Consider the following 9,140-nt stretch of genomic DNA (forward strand, 5'->3'; position numbering starts at 1 on the left):
CCTGTGCAAATTGTAGCCTCAGTTTCCTGTTTATAGCTGACAGGAGTTGCTCCCGGTGTTGTCTTCAGCTGCTGTAGCCCACCTGCTTCAAGGTTCGACATGTTGTGCATTCAGAGATAGTATTCTGCATACCTTGGTTGTAACAAGTGGTTATTTGAGTTACTGTTGTCTTGACCATGTCTACATGCCTAAATGCATTGAGTTGCTGCCATGTGATTGGCTGATTAGGTGTACCTAATAAAGTGGCCAGTGAGTGTGTGTACATATATATATATATTATTGCTGTATTCCTCATGCAGGGGAGGCTTGCCATGTATTTTGATGGGTGGGACCAGTCTGATATTCTTATTGAGAGGTCTCCTCTGTAATGCAAGTCAGCAAATAAACGGTGATGTCCCGCACGAGTGGGTATCTTACTAAAGGGCAGGCTATTTTAGCACTGTCCATTCTCAGTCTGAACTAACACATTTTCCTGCCATCATATCCACAAATAAAGTTGGGTATACATCAATTGGTAGGTACTTTGATAGTTATAGCTAGAAACTGAAAGGCCAATCAGACTCCATTATGGGAACTGATAAAAACTCAAGTAATCTACCAACGAAAACTAGAACTAGAAGACAGAATATCTTGTCTATAAAATCAGCTCACACGAATATTTATGGGATAAAAGGAATCACTTCCTTATGACACCATTTGCAACTGTGCAGTGTGTCCATCTCCCACTCTCTCAAAATAATCCCACACTTTACTACGGCGGTGTACACTGGAGGTTTAGTGGCACTAGTGTTTTTTTGGGTTTTTTTCTCCATTAGAAGTATTAGTGATGGTGGATATGGTATAGGTGCCAGTGGATGTAGGTGAAACAGTGTCATAGCTATACTGCTGCTGCTTCTGCAGAGCGGAAGGAGCAAAACATGTAACTCTCCCTCTTCTGGGTCATTTACAAAATCCAGGTCATTGTCATCAACACTGTCAATGACCATATCATTTGTGCACAAGGCGGAGTAAGTCCCATATCTGCTGCAAGGGTTGGCCTTCCGTTTCCTCCTCACCCTCTACCCTCCTAGCCACTGTTCCCTCTAAGGTGTGCGCTTGTGCGCTTTTTACCCTGAAAAAAATATAAAAAAATAAATCCTTTACCGTGATTCGTACAGGCAGGCAGTCATCCATCCAACCGCAATCAGTGAGACAGACACGCGACGTCGTGACGTCACACGTCTGTCTTTTTAAAAGCTCGGGGGCAGTCCGTTGCAGAGGTGTGGAGAGAGCTGAAGGACGCAGACGCCGAGTGTTGCAGAGGGGAAGGCGATCCCGCGCTTTTTCCCGTCACAGTGCGCCTTCCTGCACCGCTTTCCTCGTGCACCTGGTGAATTTCTGTTTTGCAGGTAAATTCTTGGTGAGTATTCGCTCTCTATTGTGCTCCTCTGGTCTCTTATCCATGTGATTCCTCTCCCGCGCTCTGCATCACACTTTTATTTATTATATTATTTCTTGAAAAAAAAAATCCTACCTTTCCTCACTATGTTGAAGCAAATACCCATATATGTTCTGGAGCAAATTGTGCTTTCTTTATTATTTACCTCCGATTTCCCGATTTTTATTTTTTTTGTTTGGGTTTTTTTTTTTTTTACTTTTTAATTTGTGTATCACATTAGGACAATATTTCAGAAAACCAAAGATTGTCTCCTGTTATTTTTGCCTGTAGAATCTATGTAAAAATCAGCAGAAATTTAGTTTTGTATTTTTTTTTTTTTACTTGCTGACTGCCCCCCCAAGTGTGTATGCTGACTGCCCCCCCCAAGTGCGTATGCTGACTGCCCCCCCCCAAGTGCGTATGCTGACCGTTTGGCGGGAATTCAGGGCGTTCTAGCTCAGGCCTCATTTATTAACACCTAGCAGGTTTTGGCGTCTTAATGATTATTTTTATAGGCAAATGGACGCCTATAAAAATAATCATTAAGACGCCACAATTGTCATTACGTTTGTAGCCGCTGTTCCAGACTTCCAGCCACAGAACAGAAGCCCTAGCCAGCCAGTGCCACCAGCATCTAAAGGAAATGTGTTTTCATGGGTGAGTCTAGTACTACTATTGGATAATTATATTTGTCTGCAGTGCTGAATCTTACTGTTTGTGCCTCCTGTGTAAAATAAATAAATAAAAATAAAAAATAATAATAAATCCTATTAGTAAGCTTTATTTTTAATGTTTGGAAACACTGCTTTTTTATATATCACATTATTGGGTAAATCATTTGCTTTTGCCTCCATTGGACAGTTTGCAGATTTTCCATCATAATTTTTTTAATGTTTAAGAAACATTAATATATAAAAAATACTGTCCTGCAGATTGCCGTTTGATGTTAAATGAAATAGCCCTTAATTGCCTGACCAAGAGACCAACCTGAATATTAAGCAACACTGTCCAATACTTCATTTGGCTGGCTGCCTGATCTACTGCAACTCTGCACGGTAAGTAGTAAAGTCACCCAAGACCCTGTACACTGTTTTCCCCCTTTTTTTCTTTATTTTCCTCCTACAGAAATCATTGTTTTCTTTTTTAATATATAAAAATACTGTCCTGCAGATTCCTGCAGATTGCCGTTTGATGTTAAATGAAATAGCCCTCAATTGCCTGACCAAGAGACCAACCTGAACATTCAAGCCACACTGTCCAATGCTTCATTTGGCTGTCTGCCTGATCTACTGCAACTCTGCACGGTAAGTAGTAAAGTCACCCAAGACCCTGTACACTTTTTTTCCCCCTTTTTTTTTCTTTATTTTCCTCCTATAGAAATCTTTTTTTTTTTTAATATATAAAAATACTGTCCTGCCGCCTGCCATGTGATGGGAAATGAAATAGCCCTCAATTGCCTGACCAAGAGACCAACCTGAACATTCAAGCCACCCTGTCTAGTGCATCATGTGGCTGGCTGCCTGATCTACTGCAACTCTGCACGGTAAGTAGTAAACTCACCCAAGACCCTGTACACTTTTCCCCCTTTTTTTTCTTCTTTATTTTCCTCCTATAGAAATCATTATTTTCTTTAATATATAAAAATACTGTCCTCCAGATTCCTGCAGCCTTTTTTTTCATACATTAAAGTGACTCAGTCATGGCAAAGCGCAAAAGAACAGCAAGTTCTTTTAAAGTAGAATGGCTAAATGAAATTGTAGAAACAGCTACCCCAAAAGCCCATGAGGCTATGAACATACCGCTGCGTGAAGTTTTTTTGTATGATTTAGAAAATGGACTTCGATGTCTGTATTGTCATGATGCAAAAGTTTCTGGTGATTTTGCTACTGGTAAGAAATGGGATGATAGTTGGAAGCTTTACTTTTTGAAACGTCATTTAGCAAGTAAATCACATATGGAGGGTGTGTTGAAGCTTCGACAACAAAACCAGTCACTACCCGCTACAGGCGTGCTACGCATGCTACGTGAAAGTGCAGAAGACAAAGAACGAAAATAAACCCAGATAAAATCAAAGTTCTTATAGACAACATGTTGTTGGCTGTTAAAATGAATAGCTCGTTAAATTCAGTTCAACACATTAATGAACATATGGTAAAGTATGTGCAAATGACAGATAGCTGGCGAAGTAAAAACTATGCGTTTTAATTTCTTGAATCTATCAACTATGTTGTTCAGAAAGACATGTTAGAAGAAGTAGCATCAGCAGCTTTTCACACGTTAACAGTTGATGAAACCACTGACATATCTGTCACCAAATGTCTTATTCTTTATTTCAAATTCCGATCGAAACATTGTAATGTGTATAAAACTGTATTTGGTGGAATTATTCATTTGCATGCATGCGATGCTCCTTCTATTGTTTTGGCAATTAAGAAGTTTTATAAAGAAAAGAAACTTGACCTTCATAAAATGGTGATGTTTACATCCGATGGTGCATCAGGTGCTGCAGTGAGGGCCCAGTCCCTGTAGAGGAAACCACTCTGCTGCAGTGAGGGCCCAGTCCCTGTACAGGAAACCACTCTGCTGCAGTGAGGGCCCAGTCCCTGTACAGGAAACCACTCTGCTGCAGTGAGGGCCCAGTCCCTGTATAGGAAGCTAATTATATGATTCTACTAAAATAGTGGGCATTTATTGCTGCAGACTAACATTCTATTGAGATACTGGAGATTTTGTGATGCAGTTTGACTTCGTATAGAAAGATTTTGATTTTGATTTGACTGGTGCAATCCAAGTGGCTTTCAAGTTACAATACAAAGATTGGCTTCATCTGCAAAGATTAAAATTATTAGGAATCCCAACACTGGCTGCATAAATTAAACATATGATTCACTTGCAAATGCAATTCTGCATTAACATCTACAACAACATCTGGCTTCATTGACTGGTTTGAAAGCAACAGCAGTAGACACCTGTGTAGACCATGGCTACATTTAAGGAAATCGCAGAGGCCACTGTAGACCATTATTCTTAAAGTGTACTATTATTATTATTATTTTTTTTATGCATGGAAGATCTTATAAGAGTCCTCAGAACACCTAGTTTGAAGTTTCCTTGCTGGTTTTCTTAGGAGCTAAAATATATATATATATATCAAGTCAAATGTTTTGCTACGAGATCTATGTAGTTGAATACCCAAAAATATACAATTATACACTTCAAAACATAATCAGAACAGAAATATTTGTCCAAGAAAAAAAAATCAGTTAATTTTGTTTTGTCAAAATTCTACAAATGGGATTTTAAACATTTATTTAATTGTGAATTATATTCTATTGTATTCTATTACATTTATTTGTTTAGCGCTCACAGATTCCAGAGCACTATTACAATAGTAGACAGAGAAAAATATACTCCACACAGTATGTTTCTAAGTTCCTGACATTGTAAACCTTGTTGCAAAGAGTACTGTTATTGCAAAGTAAATGCAATTTTGAGGTTAACAGTTTGTCCTCTTTAACCTTAAGTATATATTTTGAGAACTATGTTTAATAAAAACATATAATGTGCAATGAATGGTCTGCTTTTAGTTTATTTTCACATTGCATTACATAAAAGTAACAAATACACATTCATGTGTGACTTAATGGAACAACAGATTGAACAAAGTACATATGCATAGTTGGTGTATTTACTTATCAATGATACTTTGGCCATAATGATGGCAATTGAACAATTTGACATGACGTACAGTGAGAATTTTACCTTTAAAATAGACCATGGAAGTGGAGTCAAAAGGGGTGGAAATATATAGCTCCATCCCCTTGCAATGTGAATTTTTTCAGCTCCACCAACTTAGCTTTATATGGACTGTGACAGAGCAAAATGGACATTAGGAGAGAGGCTTGTCTGTCAGACAGGATGACATTACAGTAAGTAATACTGTTGTGTAACTCATACTATATTATCACACTATAATGTAGTGTTATTAACCATGAGCGAGCTGTACCAAAAATATAGAATAACAATTTAAATGTAACATTTGCAGAAGCATATTGTGCGCACCAAATTTTGGCTCCGGGAAAATTTTTGCACAAGAGAAATTTTGTGCGCACACCACCTAAGAAAAATTAGAGGGAACATAGCTCCTAGCCCTAACACAGATCTGCTTTCTGACTGTGCCCGAAGAGTTAGAAACATTCATGTGATGACAGTAGTGGTGGTAGTTCTGGTGGCACTGCTAGTTGTTTTATTATGTGCTTCACCATAGAATAGCTTATTTGTGGTGGCAGGAGGTCACAAAAGCAAAAGGGTGCTCTTCTAAGTACTAAAGATGCTTGCCATGAAGGGGTTAAATAACTTTGAGACTGGAGAAGTCATTATAAGTAGCACGTGAAGCATTTGTTGTGTTGAGCTATTTTATTTTTTCAAAAATCCAAGTTTATTTGGTTTTTCAAGATGTTTTAGAATATGGGAGGGGGGGTACAGAAGGCAAAAAAGGGAAGGGGAAAGGGGGGGCAAGGAACAAAGTGTAAGGCATTGGTACAGCAAGTGCAATAGTACATGGTAACAAGGCACAACGTGCAAAATGAGCATAACTGACACAGCGAAATGCAGACGTCACAGGCGCAACAACCCGAAACAAATATGAAAACGCGCCCAGCCGAGCCCTGGTAATGGAAGTCGGTAAAAAGAAACACACACCCCAACCGAACGAGGCAATTACGAAGCGCGTCTACCCATGAAAGAGAGCCAGTGGAACCAGGTAGCAGTGTAAGCCTCCCTCTGTTTAAGAGAGGTGGCAGAGAGGTCCTCAATCACCCTAATGTCCTCCACTTTGGACATCCAGGCGTGCAGCGTCGGAGGAAGAGCAGACTTCCAGCTGAGAGGGATAAGGCACCTTGCTGCGAATGACAGATTTTTTATAGCGCGAAACAGGGAGCGACGTGTGGTGTAGCAGCATGGACAGCGCCTGGTAGGGAGGGGGCGAGTCAGTAAGCTCTACAATAACCTGGTAAACCTCCTTCCAAAAAACCTGTAACACGGGGCAGGACCACCAGATGTGAAGCATAGTACCAACATCGCGGCCGCACCTCCAGCAGCAAGCGGAGACAGTCGGGAACATGACGTGCAACTTCTCGGGTGTGCGGTACCAGAGAGACAGGATTTTATAATTAGTCTCCTGGACCTTGGTGGCTCTGGAACTCTGATGGGTGAGGGAGAATATTTTGGACCAGTCCACGTCAGAGAGCCGCACGTCACAAACGGATTCCCACGTCAGACAAAACGAAGGGGGGGGGTCCGTCACTCCAGACAGTAGCAATGAATAGATCATGGAGTGCATAAGAATAGGGCGCCCCGGGGTGCATAAGGTCTCGAAGACCGTGAGATCCCTATACAAGCACCGCTGATTAGGAAGGGAAGAGATGTAATGCGTTACTTGGAGGTAAGTGAAGCGGTCCAGCCAGGACGGCGACCCGTGTGCGCGGAAAGCCGTAAAGGGCAGGGCACCCTGATCACCCAGAAGTGTGTGCAAACGGACAGGCAGAGGGACCCCCAAGAAAGCCAGCCTCCCCCGGGCCCGCCCCGGCGCAAAGTCCGGGTTCCCGTCGAGGGGCAACATGGGAGAGGGCGACGAGGAGAATCGGGCCCGACCACCCACGCGCCTCCAGACCGCTAGGGTAGCGGAAATCAGAGGATGTTGCTCCACGCCACAGCCGAGGCGCGGACCCCACAAAGCATGAAGGACACGACCTCGAAGCGAACCCAGTTCCAACGCAACCCAGGGCTTAGCAGACGGGCCAACCAGATTCCATTCTAGAACTCGCAATAAGTGGACAGCCCGATAATACGATTGGAAATCGGGTAGAGCCAATCCCCCCCCGGGACTTAGGGCGAGTGAGTTGCGAGAATTTCTGTCGAGGGCTCTTATTGTCCAAGACAAACTTAGTGACGGACGTCCGGAGGGAAGTAAAGAAAACGCGCGGCAACCGAATCGGGAGGGTTTGAAATAAATCCAATCCAGGAGAGGAAGAGAGGCGTCCACTTACGGAGGTCCTCGGCCAGCGCGGAGAGCAACAGCGCAAAGTTAGCCCGGTATAGGTGCGCAAGATCGGCAGTCAACCAAATCCCCAAATATCGCATGCGGTCCGAACACCACCTAAAGGAGAAGCTCGACACCAGCGAGGGGACCAGGCCAGGGGGAACGGAGATGTTGAGAATCTCGGACTTGGCGTAGTTAATCTTGAGATTCGACAGGGAGCCATAAAGATGAAACTCACGCATGATATTCGGTAGGGTAACACTGGGGTTGGTCACAATAAAGAGGAGATCATCAGCATACGCTGCCACCTTATGGTGAACGTCCCCTGCGAAGAAGCCCTGTATGTCGGCGTTAGCTCTGATCGCCTCCAAAAAGGGCTCTAGGGACAGCAGGAAAAGCATCGGGGATAAGGGGCATCCCTGCCTAGTGCCGTTCCGAATCACCACCGGGCGTGACAGAGCGCCGTTAATCCGAATACGTGCGGTAGGTGCAGTGTACAGAGCCCCAATCCAGGCCAGCATAGCAGAGCCCAGGCCCTGCCGCTCCAAAGTCCCGCATGAATGCCCAGTCCACCCTATCAAACGCCTTTTCCGCGTCGGTGGACAGGAGCAGGACCCCGCGAGCCTCCCTCCTCGCCCTGTGTATCACGTTGAGCACCCTGACCGTATTGTCGGGTGCTTCACGCTGGGGAACAAAACCGCCCTGGTCAGAGTGAACCAGCAGGGGGAGAAACCTACCCAACCTGAGGGCCATCATCTTGGCGAACAATTTTAGGTCGGCGTTAAGCAACGAAATGGGCCTGTAGCTCTGGCACAAGCTAGGGTCCTTGCCCTCCTTGGGAACAACCACAATTGTGGCAGACAGAGCCTGGGGAGGGAAACAGAGGCCCTCTTGGATGGAGTTAAGAGCCCGCACAAGGTACGGGAGTAGCCGGGCAGAAAAGGTCTTATGGTACCCCAAGGGCAGACCGTCCAGCCCCGGGCACTTGCCCCGTTGGCTGGATTTCATCGCCAGGGAAATTTCCTCAACCGTAAAAGGGTCCTCCAGGGAGGAAGCCTGCTCGGGGGTAAGCCGATGGCAGACATGACGGCTCAGATAATCAGACACCCGCGCCGGCACCTCAGGCCGCCCCCCCCGGGGGTCCCCCGCCCGTATGTTGTAAAGTGAGGTGTAATAGGCATGGAAAGCCTCACTAATCTTGGCCGGAAAAGGGGAGACTTGACCTCCCCTCGTCCGAATCTTGTGGATATATGAGCGGCGGTCGAGGGGACGCAGCATTCTAGCAAGCAGGCTACCACATTTGTTACCGTGCTCGTGGAAAAAACGTTGGCTATAAAGGGAAGCCCTCCTGTAGCGGGAGTGGAGCAAATCAGAGAGCTTACCCCTCAATGCCGTTAACTCTCGGAAGGACTCAGTAGAGAGAGAGCATTTGTGTGTAGTTTCGAGAAGGGAGATCTGTTTGGTGAGCTCAGTAATCTCGCGATTGCGTGCCTTTTTTCGCTGCGCTCCCTGCTGAATAAGAAAACCTCTGATCACACTCTTATGGGCCTCCCACAAGACCAACGGGGACATCCCCTGTGTATCATTGCTCTGGAAGTAATGTTGTAATTCAGCCTCAATCTGCGCCACCATAGTCTCGTCCGTCAAGAAAGAATCATTCAGTCGCCACGTCCACTCCCCGGC

General features: G+C 44.5%; 1 pseudogene; it reads left to right on the top strand.

Moving 5' to 3' along the window:
- Window positions 1-3,116: 3,116 nt before the first annotated feature.
- Window positions 3,117-3,946, top strand: LOC149276991 (uncharacterized; annotated as a pseudogene).
- The last annotated feature ends 5,194 nt before the right edge of the window (window positions 3,947-9,140 follow it).

This window comes from Sceloporus occidentalis, unplaced genomic scaffold, assembly GCF_023333645.1.
Source record: "Sceloporus occidentalis isolate IW3139 unplaced genomic scaffold, rSceOcc1.0.p SCAF_222, whole genome shotgun sequence".
NCBI classification, from domain to species: domain Eukaryota; kingdom Metazoa; phylum Chordata; class Lepidosauria; order Squamata; family Phrynosomatidae; genus Sceloporus; species Sceloporus occidentalis.